The 17634-nt window shown below is 46.2% G+C and overlaps 1 long non-coding RNA gene across 1 annotated transcript; it reads right to left on the bottom strand.

The window, feature by feature from the left end:
- Positions 1 to 1103: 1103 nt before the first annotated feature.
- On the bottom strand, positions 1104 to 8471 carry LOC106028159 (uncharacterized). The gene is made up of 4 exons (XR_001201766.2): positions 8033 to 8471; positions 5267 to 5359; positions 4566 to 4716; positions 1104 to 3082 (listed from the first exon to the last, which is right to left on the bottom strand). It is a non-coding gene; the product is annotated as an uncharacterized LOC106028159 (long non-coding RNA).
- Positions 8472 to 17634: the final 9163 nt, after the last annotated feature.

Here is a 17634-nt window from a genome sequence, read left to right on the forward strand (position 1 = left end):
GAGGGCCCCTACCGGTCCCACCCCTTGCAGGATCCCCTCCTTTTAAATACGGACCGGATTGAGGTTGGCCAAACATGCTGGGCTGTCCGAGACCGAGGGAGCCTCCAAACCCGGACTCTGGGTCCTAACAGCAGGGACCTGCTGCTCACCTTCGCTGGACTTAGTGACCCCCTTCCAACCAGTGCTGCTATGGTTTACACCTAGATGTCCCTCGAGAGCCTCATACACTCATATCTGGGGCTTTGGAAGGCTGTCGGATTATGAGGGCTCCCAGTTGGCTTGCTGTGAGGAGATGCGGGCCAGTGGGAAGAGAGGGTTGGTGTCCTGGGAGGGTTCATCTCCAGCCCCAGCTCCTCTGTTCGCTCCCTGCTTCCTGGATGCCATGACACAAGCAGCTTCTCCTCCACTCTGCCCCTCTGCCATGCCATCCTGGGCTGTATCTACAGCTGGCCATGGACTATAAACACGAGCCAAAACAAACCGCTCTCCCTCCCTGGTGTCATGGTGACAAGAAAGTGACTGAAGGACGCTGATTATGAAAGGATGGGGCCATCAGCGTGGTCCTCGCACCCCATGTTCTCTTGTTCTGGCAGAGGCACCTCTCATAGTGAATCAGGAATTAGTGAGACAAGAGTTGGGGTCTATGAGATTGTAAAAGACAGCAACCCAGAAATGGGGTGTGCTGTGTCACAGCACAGCAGGAATCACCAGTCATCTGCCACATGTCCTCAGCTGTTCCCAGAGCATGATCAGGTGTGGCCTGCATGAAGTGGACCCTAAAAGTACATAATCTGCTATAGGGTAGAGGTCACATCACTTACACAACAGTCTGAGCTCCCTTGTGAACCCCTTAAGAACTCCCAAAGAGCCTTCATGGGCACCCTATTTCGACACCCTTCTAGGCTAGCAGGCACTCTACTTCCTTGCCTTTATATCTTTGAAATAAGTCTGCTTGCACTGCCCCCCCCCCGGCCCACAGTTCCATTCTTCGTCCCCATGGGATATGACCCTGAGGTTCTAGTAACAGTGGCATGAAGCAGCACCGTGGAGAAGCACATATTAGTGAACTGGGAAGCAGGCTGGAGGCCAGAGTAAACCCCAGAATGGCATTGGATGTAGACTTCCTCAGTCAAGCCGTCAGACGACCGCAGCTCCAATCCACACCTTGATGGCGGCCGCGGGAGAAATGCAGACCAGAACCCACCTACAAAACCAACCCCAGCGACACCTCAGACTCTGTGCATAGTAAGTGTTTTTGGGTTTTGCCTCTGCATTTTGGGGTTATCTGTCACACAGCAGGGATAACTGGTACTCAGCCCAAGGTATGGGCTATTTTTGAGCCTACAAGATGGTTTAAAATGAGCTTGGCCACAAGGACTATAACTACCCTCCCATCCACGTTGATATAAAGAGCAGAGGCACAGCATACTGTCGTCCCAGCACAGGCTCCCTGCAGATACTCAGGTCATGATCTTACCACTGTGCAAGGAAACCACTGGCAGGCACTCTGGTCCCTTTGTTTTCTGCTTCTCTCAAGCCCCATGTAAAATCAGTTTTGATGACAATTGGATGACAACTTTATAGAACTATACAATAAGAATCATGGGATGAGACAGCCCAATGAGATTTCTTCGATTATAAGTTTGACAGAGGTAAATCAGCTATGGTTATTGGGGACCTGGCCAAGATCATCAATACCCTAAATGCATCTACGGCTAAGGCTTAAATAAATGAGACAAGTGGTATGATTTTGGGGCTCCAGGAGGATCAAAACTCTCTGCAGAGTTTGGAGACTTCTGGGGGCTGAGACAAGGATGTCTCTGGGTGATCCGTATTTATTTAGTATTCAAACAAGGAAGGGGTTAGACTGGAAAATGCAGGAAACTGAGCAGGACCTTGGGAATGGTTCAATGACTTTTCCAAATAATAGACTGTTAATATAGGAGAAGTATCTTAGGAGGAAGTCTCCAGGTGGACTTTCACTATAGGACTGAGATGCCAGCAGCTACAATCTCTATCTTGTTAATTGAGGTTGGAGCCAGCTGTCCTCAGTTGTGGCCTTATCTTGCCCTGTGAGGTGTCTTTTTGTTCTGTGGTCAGCCATGCCCCAGCCTGCTGCAGCCCTGCACATGTGTTCAGGTTCCAGCCTCAATAGCTCCCCACATATGGTGAAGCACACCTGTAAATCATAGCATTCTGAGAGGCGGAGGGTAGCAAATTTGAGCCTAGGTGACTTAGTGACTGTTGTAGTCAGGGGTTGTGAGGAGAACAGTTAGACCCAGGACATGGAATTTATAATATCATTTATGATGGTCACCCAGAGTTAACACAAAGTGCAGGAAATCGATCTACAACACTAAAGACATAGAATATTTAGCCAAGGGTCTGAACCCCACAGTAATGTCCCAATGAGTCCAGATGAAGACCCAGAGCTCATGACAATGCCTCCTACAAGTCCAACTGGAGGTCCAGAGCCCAAGAGAAGGACTCACGCCACACTCTTTTACAGATCCGTGCTGGGAAGGCCCAAAAGTCAGCGGTGGAAGCTAGAAAGTCTATGCCAGCGGGGTGAAGGAGCTGTGCTGGTAGGTTGAGGATTCTATGCTGGAGCCAAGAAGTCACACTCAAAACAAAGACCAGGGCTGTCCTAAAAAGCACCACAGCCATCCTCAGCGACACAGAGGCCCCGAGCTCCTCCGATGACAAACACAGTCAAGTACATGCCAGGAAGCCAGCATGACGAGCTCATCCTGGAGACCAAGCAGCACACGTCTTCTCCTCTGGAGCCAGGAAGCAATACTTGATGTGAGGACCAGAGCTTCTCCAGGAGAACCAATGGCTCAAACAGCAACATGTAGGAAAACTCACAATGCCTCAATGCCTTAATACCCTCCTTCTCCGTCTCTACTTAGGCTGGCAGCTTTCCTCAGGTGGAACATCCATGCTCAGTGATTTAATTCAGCTGGTGTTAAGTTGACCCCAGTTTTTAATCTATAACTTAATGAGACCCCATCTAAAAATAAAATTATAAAAAGGGCTGTGGATCTAGGTCAGGGAGCAGACCCTTGGTTCAAACTTCACACTAGGAAAGAAGGGAAAGAAAGAGGGAAGGAAGGAAGGAAGGAAGGAAGGAAGGAAGGAAGGAAGGAAGGAAGGAAGGAAGGAAGGGAAGGAGGGAGGGGAGAGAGATTTAATAAAGATACAAACTGCATGTTCAACTTGAGAGAAAAATCCTCAATACTTTTCCCTCCCCTACCAGGAAAAAAAAACTAACAGATAAAAGCCCACTGAGGTCTTGCACAATGGACATCTTCAATACGGAGTACAGAAATTTCCTGAATGCATCACTCTTGCATCCATTGTCCATCCTCAATGATCATCAATCAGAATTTTCATCCACCTCTTACCTCCCCTCCTGCCCCGCCCTCTACATCTCAACCCCTATCTGGCCCCTTTGGAGCAGTTTGAAACAAAACTTAGAGACAATATAATTTCATCTGCAAAACCTCAGACGTCATACTTAGCTCTAAACTGTAACCCTTTTTTAGCTTCACTATATCATTCTTACACATAAAATATTAAAAATGATAATTCCTTAATGTCATTAAGTACCCAGTGTTCTTATTACACTGATTACCTCACATTTTGTTTGTTTGTTTGTTTGTCTTATAGTTAACTACAGGAATCAGGTTCCAAACAAGGTCCACCCTTGCCTGTGGTAGATACATTTGGTAAATCTGTGTTCACTTATGATTTCTTTCTCCATGTCCATCTGCCTTCGCTTCCACCCACCACGCCCTGCACTGGGGTCATGTTTTCACTTTCCAAGCCTTGTGAACACACTGTTTTCTGATTCCCACCAGTGACTCATCTCCCCTACTAAACAAGGAACACCCTGGACACCTGCCTTTGAACAACTTTAGGGAGCGCCCTCGAACTTAGAGCCCTTTTCAATATTAACGCTAATTAGTGGAAGAGAACCCTATGCTACCTTTTGCTGGAGGAGACAGCAGCCCATTTCACACAACAAGATAATACTTTTTGAAAACTACTACTGTGAAATTTTTAAGAAAGCCAGTAAATACTTTGCTCTGTTGATGCTGCCTTTGCTTGTAGCTTTTTAATAGTAAATGTGCAACAAAAACATATTGCAACACCCATGCACTCCACTTATATCCGGACGCTGGGATCTTGTTCCCTGGACCTTCTGAAGATTACGTTCACCTTGTTCCCTGTCAAGTGAGGTAAAACTAATAGCTTCCTGGGAAAAATCTCACTGAGACCTCTTGGCAACTTTCTCCCAAGCTAAGCTGCACCCACGGAGAGCTGGTGTGAAAATTCAGGAGGTAACAGATAGCTGTGAATTTATTTGGGTCTCTGGGTAGCCTTGGCAGGAGCAGTAACAGCCCCCTCCTGAGCCCGGCCTGCTCACCCAGGACCAGGGAGGAAGCTGTTTCTTGGGGTCTGTGTGCTCCTCAGCCCTGGCTCCCCTGGGCTTGCACCTCGCCCTGTTCCTAACACCTGCACAGGCAAGTTGTGCACTGTGGAGGTGTGAGCCTCATTACCGATTTCCCTGTGGTGCATGCTTGGGATTTGCCCAGCGCTGAGCAGAGTTCAAAGCAGGCTTGATGTCGCCTTTCAATGACTTGAGTCAGTTAACGAGGGATTCCAAGCTGGCCTGCGAGCCTGGCTGTCAGAAAGTCCCTGGGGCCACAGCTGGAAGAAAACGAATAAAAACAACTACAGAGCAATTTGTGAAAATGTCAAGTGCAACACAAACCCTCTGCCTCTCATAAACCTCAACATGAACTCAGGGAGGGCGGGCCTGGGCTGCCCTCAGCATGGCAGACTGGGCGGCATCTGGTTCGTGCCAGTGCTCCAGCCTGTCCAAATCTTCCTCCTGCCCTGCTCCGTCGCCCACCGTCCTCTCCCGTGGGGCCTGCTGACCTGGGCCAGGCATCTGAGTCATTCACTCTTCTGCCTACCAGGACTCACCTCTACCTAACCACGGCCCTCTTGCACACGTGGCTGGAGTGGCTGGACGCTTGCTTTAAAAACAGCAGCGTTCGGAAGACAGATTGCTAAACAGCCTTTCAGCCCCTAAAGCCACTCGAAACCCCAGGAAGCCCACGTGAAGATTAATCCATTTCTCATCTCTGCCCTCCCTTTCAATAGTCCAAGTGCACTGTCACTGCTGACACAGAAGCAAAACCTTCAAGACTGAGGTGAACCTTGTGTAAGTCTAGCTTACACAAGTCTAGCTTACCAGGCAGAGCAAGGGACAGCCTAGGTCACAACTTTGTCACTGTTGTCTGTCTTGAACCAAATAGCTGCTTCAGGACCCCTAAACTTCACTGGACTAGTAAGGGGGGGAAATACCCTAAATTAGAAGGGATTAAATAAGAGAAAATTTGCTTTTACATTCCCCACTTTTTTCTCCCTGTGCCCCACCCCACCCCCATGCTGGGTCCCCACACATGTAGGCAAGTGCTCTCCACTGAGCTGCACCCCAGGAGCTAACGCCCCCTTACTTCTGGACTGGCATACTGGTCACACACATTTGCTTCGTGCTCAGTCACCAAAATGTACATTTCTACTTTATACATGTTTCACTAGGTGGACAATGCTTTTCTATTCTCAAGGTTAACAGCCAGTCCCTAAACACACAATAATTAAAAGTTTTACAAAAGTTTATTTTTAAGTAGCTCTCTGGGCTCCTCTACTAAGTCACTATTTCTTAAAGTATTCACCTGATTCTAATCTTACATGATTTATAAAAGCAGATAGCTAGGTCCCAAACCAGCACTGCTGAGCCCAGCTAGGAGACAGAAGAGGACCAGGCAGAAGCAGCATCCCCCAGGCTCTCAAGCCAGACAAACAAGCCTCCTCTCACGTCATGCCTGTCCCCAGCCGCTAGATCCCCTTGGTAGTGGCCAATAGAAAATATCATGGCTTTTCTTCCTGTATCTCCTGACGTGCGTCAGCATCCTACTGGTGCCCTCTGCCCACCTGTCCTGCACTGTTTCCAGGACGGTGTTTCTCAAGCACAAATGTGACTATCTGGGGACACATCCCCTGACCCCACCCCGGAGGCCCACTCCCTAGCAAGGTCCCTATGCTGACCCCTCCTGGAGGGCGTCTGTCTGCCGCACGCCCAGAGCTCTGCCCTGCTCTGCACTCCCCAGGCTCACCGTGTCCTTTCACACCTGCTCTGCCCTGGCTAATTTTGTCTCCTCCGCCTGGAAGGTCCATCCACTGCCTTCTCCCATCACATGTCAGGGCTTTCTTTCCCTGCTGCAAGCTCTTTCCTTATACTGTCTCTGCTAAAGCTGAACACAGTGAGTCTGCTTTTAAACACAGCTTACCTACAAGATGACTAATTTAAAAGACCATAACCTTTTCTCTTTGAGTTCCTAAGTTTTGCATATTGTCTGAGATGTAGTGGTTCCTCAATAATTATCTCCCCCCCTTGAATTTCAGTCTAATGAAAAAACCCTGAATAAAATTCATTGCACGGGGCTTTCCTATTTAAGCTGCTCCCTCCTGGTTCCCTTCCAGTGATGGCAGCACTTGGTTGGTGTCTGGCCACACAGATAAAGCTGTGGATCGTCTTTCCTTGCTGAGCTTCCTCTCATTGGTCAGGCGTGGGCCCAGGCAGCAGTTCTGGTGGCAGGAACTATAACCATTACACACTTCTCCTGCCAACAGTGGCCCTGACCTGGGAGCAAGGTGAATGCAGGAACTGGAAAACATTCAGTCCTTGCCAGTTGCTGGAGACTTCTTTGGTCACCTTCTGAAATGGCAGGCAGCAGATAGAATTACCCCAGCTCAACGCGGAGATGTTTGGGGGATATTTGACTCCCTCCAAACTAAACCAAACCAAATCATCTTTATCCAAAAGCTGTTTGCAATCCAGACATCCACTCCCTTTCCCTGGAATTCGCCTGCTTGGAGGTGGCTTTTCCAGCCCAAAATGGCAGAGAATTGCTTCTGAATGATTTAAGTCCTCTGGGGCCCTGCACTGACTCCAAGGCCGGGCCTCCGCGCATTCAGGGTGGTGACTGAAATTCAATTCGGTGAAACAAACACTGGCCCACACTCAGCACCACAAAAATTAAGATAGTGAGCAGCCTTTTAAATTATAGCATGTTCACATTGAAAAGAATATTTTGCAAATGTCAAAGTGGCATTTTTTTTAGACTTCAACAAGTCCACTCACTCATTTTTCAGATGAGGAAACTGAGACCAGGCAGGCAGAGTAGCTGGCCCAAGATAACACAGCTGGTGGACACTGAGCCTCACTCCATTCAGGACTCTCTAACTTCTGTATTCAAGCTCCAGGATTTCCTGGCCAAAACAAGGCCCAGGCCTTCCCTAGGTCTCTACCCAGCCCATCCTGATCTGCTCATCTGCTTGGAAGGTTGGTTCTATTTCTGACTGCATTGTCTATCAGGTCAGCTTAAACTCCACACTGATTCTCCACAGGTGCAGGGCACGCTCCTTCCTGTGCACCTGCAATTGTTCCACCTCATCTGTGCTTTCTAAACCCTCACCGGACCACTCAAAGTGACCCTCCAGAATACAGACTCATGGTGTGTTTTGGTATTTTCCATTTTGGTAGCTAAAGGACAGGGTCTGTGTCCCTTTTTCTTTTAAAGTCCACTAATTGCCTTAAGGCAAACTTACAGTGCATTCAGTCAGCTGTCCTTTTCTGAACCTTTGCTAGAGATTTCTAGAGCTTCTGTCCTTTTACATAATATGGAATCCCTGCTGATTTACTGATGACCCCTCATCCCTAATTTAAGCAAAAACAAACAAACACAAACAGGATGTGATCAGAAGTAAGGATCTGTTATCTAGAGCTAAGCAAGAAAGCAGGCATCTGGAAAGGGAACGTCGCACAAGGTCACCCACAGACACCGCCGTGAGCAGTGGAGCCCAGAAGTTCTAACTCAGAGGCTTTGAGGTGATGCTGTCCTGTAGAATAAGCAGCATAATAGAGACCCGTGACCCTGAAAGGCACAGCCATCACCTGCAAGGTGAAAGTCGACTCGTATCCATGCACCACCTCTCCATCCGTGATACAACAGCAGTAACACTCGCCTCCGTCTCAGGAGACCGGGACACTTACAAAACACTGAAGGATAAAAGCACGGCGGGAGGAGAGACCGCCTTTCTAAAATAACACAGACATGATCTTTCCCCTTCAGTGTAAAATTTCCACTTAGATCCAGCATGGTCACATGAAATATGAGAGGTCTGACATCTTAAACCCCTGTTCATATAACTTGGGCTGGATGGGTGGCCTCCCTCAGTGTGGCTACTTCAATTTATAATTCATTGAAATCAGCCTAATACCGAGAGACTCTCTTAAGTCTCGAGATTCTCATCTCCAGCAAGTCTAAAAGACCATTATAAACTTTTCTGTAAGGCAGGGACCTCCTTAGGAAAAGCCACAAACATTCTCAGCTAAAAACACTGAACTCCAGGGCATGCAAGCTGAAGACAGCTGACAGAGTAACATTCCTTAGGGCCCAAGAAATGTTCCTAGCAACATCGCAGACCCCCAGGAGAAGCCCTGCTTTAGCTGCTGTTTATACCGTGTTGTTCTACCTCCTGCTCTATTCCTGAGCTAATGGGAAATAGTCCTAGTTGATAGAATGCCTCAGACAGGATGGAAAGTGTGGGAACGCCTTGCATAAAACTGTACGGAAAGGCATGGGATTCAGATGACTACCGTCCCAGGGATTTACAGCTCTTTACATTTATTAGGTCCTTCTACCCTGACATAATACTCATACTCAGAATTCCCTGTGGCTTCCCCATGGTGTCGCAGGGTGGGAAGTTCTCAATGATCTTCACACACACGCAGTGGGAAGCCATGCAGCTCAGTGAGCAAAAATATAAGGAAAAAATACAAGGAAAAGGAGACAGCAGAAAACCAGAGCATTTCCATTCCAGAGAAATGGAAAGATGCATAGGTCAGACAATCAGCTCGCGTGCAAAAACAGAGAGGAAAACAGGGGGGCGGGGAGGGTAAGCACCCTAACTTTCAACACAGATGGTCAATGCAAGAAGCAGTTCTCAGTTTCAGACTGCTCCAAGTTGAGGCGGAAGGGGCACAGGCACAGAGAAGGAAGTTCATTGGCTGCAAGCGAGCAAAGAGCCAGGTTGTCCAAAGTGCCACCCTCTGTGGGACAAGGAAGCCGTGGCTATCCAGGCCCAGGGGAGCTCCGGGTGACCATCATCCTGGGACTGCCAAGGCTTGGCCTGTCTCAGGCCTGCTGCAAGAGAGAAGGAATTCACAGTGCACAAAATAAATATCGATCCCCGCACTGAGTGGGCTAGGAGCTCTCTGCTTGGACTGTAAAGACAGCCTGGGGTTGGGAGCAGAGTGAGTCCACAGGGCAGAGAGAGCAGGCTGCGTGCCTCACTCTGTGACGGACCTCAGAGTTTCCCAAAGGAAGTCAAGGCTGGGAGAATCACCGGGGGCACCGTCTTTGTCAGCCCAGGCTGCTGTTACAAATGACACAGACCAGGAGGCTGAACACCAGAAATGCTCACAGCTCTGGACCCTGAGGCCCCCCTCAAATCCCGCATGACACAGAGAAACTTCTTACAAGGGCATTTTGGGGGGCTCCACCCTCATGACCTAAGCACCTGCAAAAGTTCCCCACTTCCAAATATAATCACACTGGTGACAGAGGTTCCCCATGTGAATTCCAGGCAACACAGACATTTGGGCACCACTAATATTTCTCTCTCACACTTCTATAAGCTCAGCACTCTGCAAGAAACGTGAAGGCCAGCCGAGAATGGTGGCACATGCCTGTATCCCAGCACTCAGGAGCTGAGGCAGGAGGATCACTGTGAGTTTGAGGTCAGCCTGGGCTTTATAAGTGAGTTCACGCCAACCTGAATTGTATAGTGAGACCCTGACTCAGAAAGAGAGTCAAGGAGAGAGAGAGAGCGAGCACGTGCTGGAAGTATAGTTTTGTGGTGCATCACCTGCCTGGAAAGCACAAGATTCTGAGTTTGATGCCTGGTACCAAACAAAAAGAAAAAAAGGAAAAAAAAAGAAACCTCAAGGCCAGCCTGCAACATGCCAAGACCTATCTCAAAACAACAACAAAAAGAACAAAGTCAACCTACAGAAAATTATAACATAAGCCAGAGTTTCCGTGGTGCAGATTTAACACATATTAGTATTTTACTATGCTAGCTTTGCGCCTGTGTCCCAAATGTTACATCCATGCTTGAGTTGTATGTGGGCAGTCCCTGATCCCTGATCCTGCGTCCTGAAAAGTCATCACAATCATGAAATTTGTGTTCATCCCCGCCCCCATACATGGGGTTGAATGTACACAGGGCCTTCATACTGAGCTCCATCCCCAGCCCTCTTTTTCTTTTTTTAATTTTGAAACACTCTTAAGTCTCTAAGCTGCCCAGGTCTTGCCCTTGCAAAATCCTCTTGCCTTGGCTTCCCAGAATGCTAGGATCACAGACACGAGCCACCCTGCGTGGCTACAAGAGTTCCTCTAGGCCAGTGATAGCGAACCTACGCAAGTGTGCCACAGTGGGTATGCAGAGCCCTCTCTGTTGGCACAGGAGCCTAGTTGCCCTAGCAGCCAAGCACAGACACCAGCACATACGGGGCCATACACATGCTCTGAAAAGGGTAGCAGCACCTAGTGATGGCCTCACCAGCAGTTTGGGCACTCGGTCTATAAAAAGTTCGCCATCACTGCTCCAGAGCATATGCTGATAGGGCACGTGTATCTTCATCTTCCATAGCTATTAGCAAATTGTTCCTCTGATGGGTCCCTTAATTTATGCTAGCAATGTCTGAGATTCTTCCGGTCTTTCACTGATATCATTGACTGTTCATTTTAACTAATCTAATAGATGTGGGACCACATTGTATTTTTGTTTTAATTTGTATTTCTATGATTCTATGTATTTCTATGAAACTAGTATCTTTACCTATTTTTTCCTCTTCAAGTCAGACTTTTATGTCAATTGCCTGTTTCAAATCTCTCATTTTGAGATACAAATTAAAACAACACTGAAATTCCACCATATCCCAGAATGAATGGCTAGTAATAAGAAATCAAGTAATAACAAATGCTGAAGGGACTGTGGGGGAAAAGGAAGCCTTCTCCACTGCTGTTGGGTGTGCAGACTGGTGCAACCACTGTGGAAATCAGTGTGGAGAGTCCTCAAAAAACTAGAACTAGAGGTCTTATTTGACCCAGCTATTCCCCTTCTGGTTATCTTCCCAAAAGAATTAAAAACATCATACCAAAAAAAAACTCGGGGGCAGAGATTTAGCTCAGCAGCATAAGCACCTGTCTGGCAAGGGCAAGGTCATAAATTTAATCTCTGATACCAAAACAAAACAAAAAAAAGGCATCATACCACAGCTATATATGTGCACCCATGTTTACAGCAGCATAATTTGTAATTGCCAGATCTTAGAAACAACCTAAATGCCCATCAACTGAGGAATGGATAAAAAAGATGTGGTATTTTTATGCAATGGAGTACTACTCAGCCACAAAAAAGGATAAACTAGAGGCGTTTATGAGTAAATGGATGCAACTTGAGACCACACTCACTACTGAAATAAATCGGACACACATGTATAAACATATTGTATTGTCTCACTAGTGTGAGAAGCTGAAGCAACATACATATATATATATGTATGTATATGTGTGAGTGTGTGTGTATATATATATATATATATAATAGTTAAGCTAGTTATGCTACTGATTTGTCTGAGTTCACTGAAGAGAAGGTTTGTGCTGTATTGTTCTGACAATTGAATGCAGATGTCTTGTGCTCTGGTGAATGATTTGGGTATGACAATGTGTTGTCACCTGATTGACATTGTTGCCCCTGATTGACATGTTTTGAAATTTTTTTACTTTTTCTCTTTGAAATAAAATAGATTTGGGAAAAAAAAGAAATATCTCATTTTTCCTTGTATTGGTTAGTAGGTTATTTCTCATTTCTTTGAAGAAGTTATTTGTGTATTCTGGATGCCAGTTCTTTGCTCTTTGCTTGTATATAATGCAAAATATTCTCCCCAAATGTGATTTGTATCTTAATTCTGTTTTGGTGTCCTTTATCATTCAGGAGCTCTCCCTGCCCTTAATACAATCAAATACATTGACTTTTCTTTTATGGGTGCAATTACTGTGTCTTGCATAGAAATTCCACCCTATCTTCAGTGATAGCCTCCTATAATTCATTGGAGAGTTTTCTTCTCCTATTTAGAGCTTTAATTATTGTAGAAATTTTTGTGTATGATACGGTGTCGTTACACAAACCAACGTTTGCTCATAGAGACATCCAATTGCCACAGCCGTTTCCCTCGAACACTGCACTGTTTCCCTTGGTGATGTGGGCGGGCCTCTTCTGCACGCAGGCTTTTGCAGCTGTTTGCGCGTCTCTGCGGGCTCCCATGCTTTTCTGAGTGTCTGCTTTGCATCTCCCCCGTTACCACGCGTTCTTTGACTGAGTAGCCGAACCAGAGGTCTTTCTATCCACCACTGCAAGCCCCCTCGTTACCTCTTCCTTCTTGCTTCTGTGCTTTCAGAATTCTCTTAGTTTATTGTTGCCTTCATCGTCTGGGTTAGCTGGTGAATTTCCATGAAATACTGGCCGGACCGGGACTGTGTGTTACGCAGGAGTGAACCAGAAACCCAGGACTGCTACAAGCAGCGTAAAGTAAGGTTTTACTGCAGGCCTCGGCGCTCACAATGCCGTGGGAGGTAGTGAAGTGTTTCGTGTGAGGCTGTTGGTTCCGTGTCTGCTGGCAGATCTGAGGTCTGCAGGGCCAACAGGGACAGATGACTAGTGGAGAGCAGAACCACTGGGAATCTACCAGGGCGAGCCTGTGTCTGTCTCTCCCCGCCTCCGACCTTACCTAGGATAAACCAGGCCCGGCGCTGAGCGCCCACGCAGGGAGGCTCCAGCTGCCACCGCACGAGGTGCAAAGAAGGCTTCACCCTGGGCTGCACCAAACTTCAGAGCAAAGAAGCAGCTCCTGCCAGTCTCACCTCTGGGTCCTCTCACCCAGGAGCAGGAAGTGTGGGTAGCAAAGTTCCCGCTCAGCTAACATGACTCTTTCCAAAATTATCTTAGAGATTTTACCTGTTTATTTATTTAGGTACTGAGGATCAAACTCATCGGAGATTTTATTTGTAATAGCTTTAGTACAGATGAATTTAGATTAACCAGCAACTTTAAAATATTGACTGATTTCTATCTAGAAAATTAGCTTACATCTTCTTTCATTGAGATCTTTCTTCGGGTCCCTTGAAATATTTTATAAATTTTCCAGAACACTCTTGTACCTATTTTGAAATGTAAGTACTTCACAATGTTTGATGGATGATTTGTACAGGATCTTTATTTTTTTTTTTCCAGTCCAGGGACTTTGCACTGAGCTACATTCTTAGCCCTTTATACTTTTAGATGAAATCACTAAATTAGCCAGGCTAGTCATTTTGCAACCCTCCTGACTCAGCCTCCCAAAATGCTGGAATTACAGACAAGTGTCACCATTCCTCATTTGAATACTATCTTTTAAAATTGTCAGTGTGGTGGTGCATGCCTATAATCTCAGGACTCAGGAGGCTGAGGCAGGAGGATCACCCCAAGTTTGAGGCCTACCTGAGATACCTAGTGAGTTCAAGACCCACCTGAACTACATAGCAAGACCCTGTCTCAAAAAAAAGAAAGAAAGAAAAGAAATAAATATTCTAAGTATGTGTGCTGGGACACATATCAGGACTCAGGAGGCTGAGGCAAGAGTATCACAAATTTGAGGCCAGGCTGGACAACATAGCAAAACTGTTGCAAAAAGCTAAAATTTCAGTCCTGGTGTTTCATGCTTATAATCCTAGCACTTGGAAGGCTGAGGCAGGAGAACTGCTGTGAGTTTGAGGCCAACCTTCCTACAAAATGAATTCAAGGGCAGCCTACACTGCGTAGTGAAACCCTGTCTCACAGATGACAAACAAAAGAAACAAACAAACAAACATGTTGCTTGTCAAGGTTATGGTTTCCATAAATCTGCTGAAAGTGTGCCTATTACGATTCTGAACTATCTATAGTTCTAATTGATTTTGCTTGGCTTTTCTATTTAGGTAATTTTATCACCAGTAGTATTGAAAAATTTGGGCTCTTCTCTCCAAACCCTAAGCGTCTGCTTTCTTCTTAGCTCACAGGCTTAGCTAGAACTTCCTGGGTTATCAGGATGAGCGGTGGTGAAAGGGTTCTCTTTGTCTTGTTTCCAATACTGATGGAAATGCTTCTCACCATGGGGATCGCACCTCTCCTAGAGTCTTGGAAATTACACATCAGTGTAAAAGCTTTCCTTCTCTACTCATTCTTTACCTTCTGTTTTTTATTTATTTTATGAATAAACTTTAACTAATGTTTCCGTCCCATTAATTAGAATAATTAGGTGCTTTTCCTTTTTTATTCTAATAGTTGGCAGCCAGCCTCTAAGAGGCTGTAACACTGCCTCCTGGTCCTCCTACTTCTTTCCCCCTGAGCTACGTCTCCAGCCCTTGTTCAGTTGATATTCTACCTCGTGGTGACACACACCTATAATCCCACGATTTGGGATGCCGGAGCAGGACTGATGGAGGCCAATCTGGACTCCATAGGCCCCATTTTAAATTTTAAATTTAGAGGCATAAATTTGCTCGCATTTTTTTTTTTTTTTTTTGAGTCAAAGTCTCTGTAGCCCAGGCAGGCCTGGAATTTGTGCTGATCCTTCTGCCCCAGCCTTCCAAGCACTGACATTCCAGGCACGTGCCACACACCTGGCTTCACAAATTTTTGTATCATTTTATTTATGTAGTGCTGAGCACTGAGCCAGCACCTTACCTACCATGCTAGGCAAGCGCTCTGCCATCAAACATCCCCTACACCATGCATTATTTTAACCTCACCATGCTGCCCCTAGAAGAACTGCACAAAACTGCCTCCCACTTCTTCAATTACCTCTGCACATCTGTTTTTGGCCTATTGAGTTTTTTTCAAGAGTTATATTTGTTTTGTTTCCAGGTTTTTTAAACTTATGTTTTTATTTTATTTTATTAATTTACTTTTTTATTAGTTTTTTGAGACAGAGTCTTACTGTATAATCCAGGCTGGCCTTGAAATCACTGTGTAGTCCAGGCTGGCCTCAGACTTGCAGCAATCCTCCTGCCTCAGCCTCTCATGTGCTGGCATTACAGGGCTGCACCACCACGGCCAGTTTAAAACTCATTCTTTATCATAGTGAGCTGTGATCTATTTCTAATTTTTCCTCTTGCATGCCGGCCTGCTTTTATTTCATGATTTGTTCTTATACGATCAAAACTTCCTTTATTCCTTTAAGTGTCTTAAACTCACTCATTTTAAGATGAGTTTTCAGCTGGTGTTACTATTTTTATTTCATCTGGGATGAATTAACCTCCTGATTGATTTTATTATCCCTTTCTTAGTTCCCATTTGCCCCAAATACTTGGTTTGCAGACTCATCTTTTCTGCGATATTCTGTTGCTCTCTTTCATTTTACTAATCCCAGTCCAGTAGTCTTACACCCACACCAATCCTGAAGCCCAATCTGCCAGATTCCCAAGCCACAAACTGCCTTTTGTAACTTAGAGCTGAAGACGGGTGTCCAAGGGTAGCATCCGCGATGCGGTGGGTGGTGGCCGTGTTCCAGTCCCGGCAGGAAAGTCCACCTGCCTGCCTGTGCCCTGTGCTGCACGGCTTGGCCCCACCGGAGGTAGGCAGGGCTCTGTTTCGCCTCTTCACAAAGATGCAGCACAGTAAGGATGCCTCTCCCCAGACCCTGCTTTCAAGCAGTGAACCTGCATTTGTCCCCTGCATTGTACCAGTGTAGTTAGGGGCCCCATTTCAAACAAGGCTGATTTCTTGACTGCTTCTGCCTAATATTTAGACCCTTTCCACTAGACTTTTTCTCTTTCAGCTGCATGTCTAGCTGACTACTGCTTATTTTTTTGCAGGGCACGGTTCTGTCTGCCTGGTTTTCTTATTTTGCATTTTGCCTATCACTGGTATCATTGAAGCAAAGATAGTAATTGGAGTCCAAACTTATAAAACAAATGACAGAAATCTTATTCTCATACTAAACTTCAAGATACAAAAGGTTTTGTCCACGTGGAAAACACTGCGGAAGGGAGGAGGGATGGGGCTAAGCCAGACAGTTATTCAAAGCTGTGTTTTGTAGGCTGCAAAGTTCAGTGTTGGCCCAGATGTTCTCCCTAAGTGGGGGACATTTTTCCAGTTTTGCCACTAATTACACGCCTGACCAAAGGAAATGGTGGTGGCCAGCTACCATCACAGGGTGACCTCAGGTGACCCACTGCTTAATGACCCCTTTGTTGGGTAGAATTGCCCTGCCCTGTGGTTTCCAGTCAAAGAAAGAGAGATGGACTGTTGGGAAGCAAACACATGCTTACAATGTTAAAACAAGGCTTCAAAGGTCATTCCGCCCTTGAACTCCCTGGATGTGGGCCCCAAGTTAGATACATGTGGTCACGCACATGTGGTCACTCAGTGGTGACGCCGGCTGGAGTTCTACAGAAAATCAGGGCATCTGCTCTGCGTCCCCAGGGTAGGAACTTTATCATTAACTGTGGGTGATAAAAATGTTATACAAAAACAAATACAAACAAAAACATTTCCACTGCATTAGTATGAGTTCTCATAACAAAACACAGGTCCTCAAAGACATGAGAAGAGACTGTCATTTCCCTTCGAGCTGAGTCCTTATCACTTAGAGGCTTGGTCCTCTGGACTGTTAGGACATTTGGTGGATGAGCCAGGGAGGAGACATCATGAGTGAATGAGTAAAATATAAGGCTAAGAGGAAGGGTGAAACCACATTCTCTGCTCACTCATTCACTTCTGGTGTTTAGAGGAATCGAACTCAGGACCTTGTGTTTGCCAGGCATTTGCTGTGCAGCTGAGCTATCTCCACAGCAACTCATTTTGGCTTTTGTTTTCCAACTTTATAACCAAGGAGGCTGGGACTCACGGTCCCAGTCTCTGGCTGTGAACCCTGAGGGTTCAGTCTTCTTTACTGCAGACACTTTTAATTTAGCTGAAAGACTGTACCAGGCAGAAAGCTCACCAGCATCACTGAAGACCCTGCCCCAAAGGACACCTGTGGACAGCTGTGCCTTTCCTTCCTCTCAATCACACACACAGCAGCATCCACCCTGTCCCTGGTCTTTGTAGTCACCCGATGATCACCATATTCTCTGGACCTGACAAGGAAACAGAACTTCAGACGTTAAGACTGTTCCAGGAAGATCTTTGTGTATGTTCATTGGAATTATGCTACCCAGCCCCCCAAAAAAGCCAAAGACCAAAGATTAGAAACAGTATCTAACCTGCAAAATGACAAAGCAAGGCAAGTTCTTCAGTGCATTAACATTATCATCACCCTGAACATACACAAACCATCAATATGAGGCACCCAGGATGCCCCCTATATTCTATTTTGCACCCTGGGCTCTGCCTTCCGTATTCCACCACCTCCTCCACTCCTTCATGTCTCCCAGAGCTCCCAGGATTAGCTCAAAGAACAAAGGCTCC

Source organism: Cavia porcellus, unplaced genomic scaffold, assembly GCF_034190915.1.
Source record: "Cavia porcellus strain 051 isolate PalLab524CR breed Dunkin Hartley unplaced genomic scaffold, mCavPor4.1 scaffold_1, whole genome shotgun sequence".
In the NCBI taxonomy this organism is placed as follows: domain Eukaryota; kingdom Metazoa; phylum Chordata; class Mammalia; order Rodentia; family Caviidae; genus Cavia; species Cavia porcellus.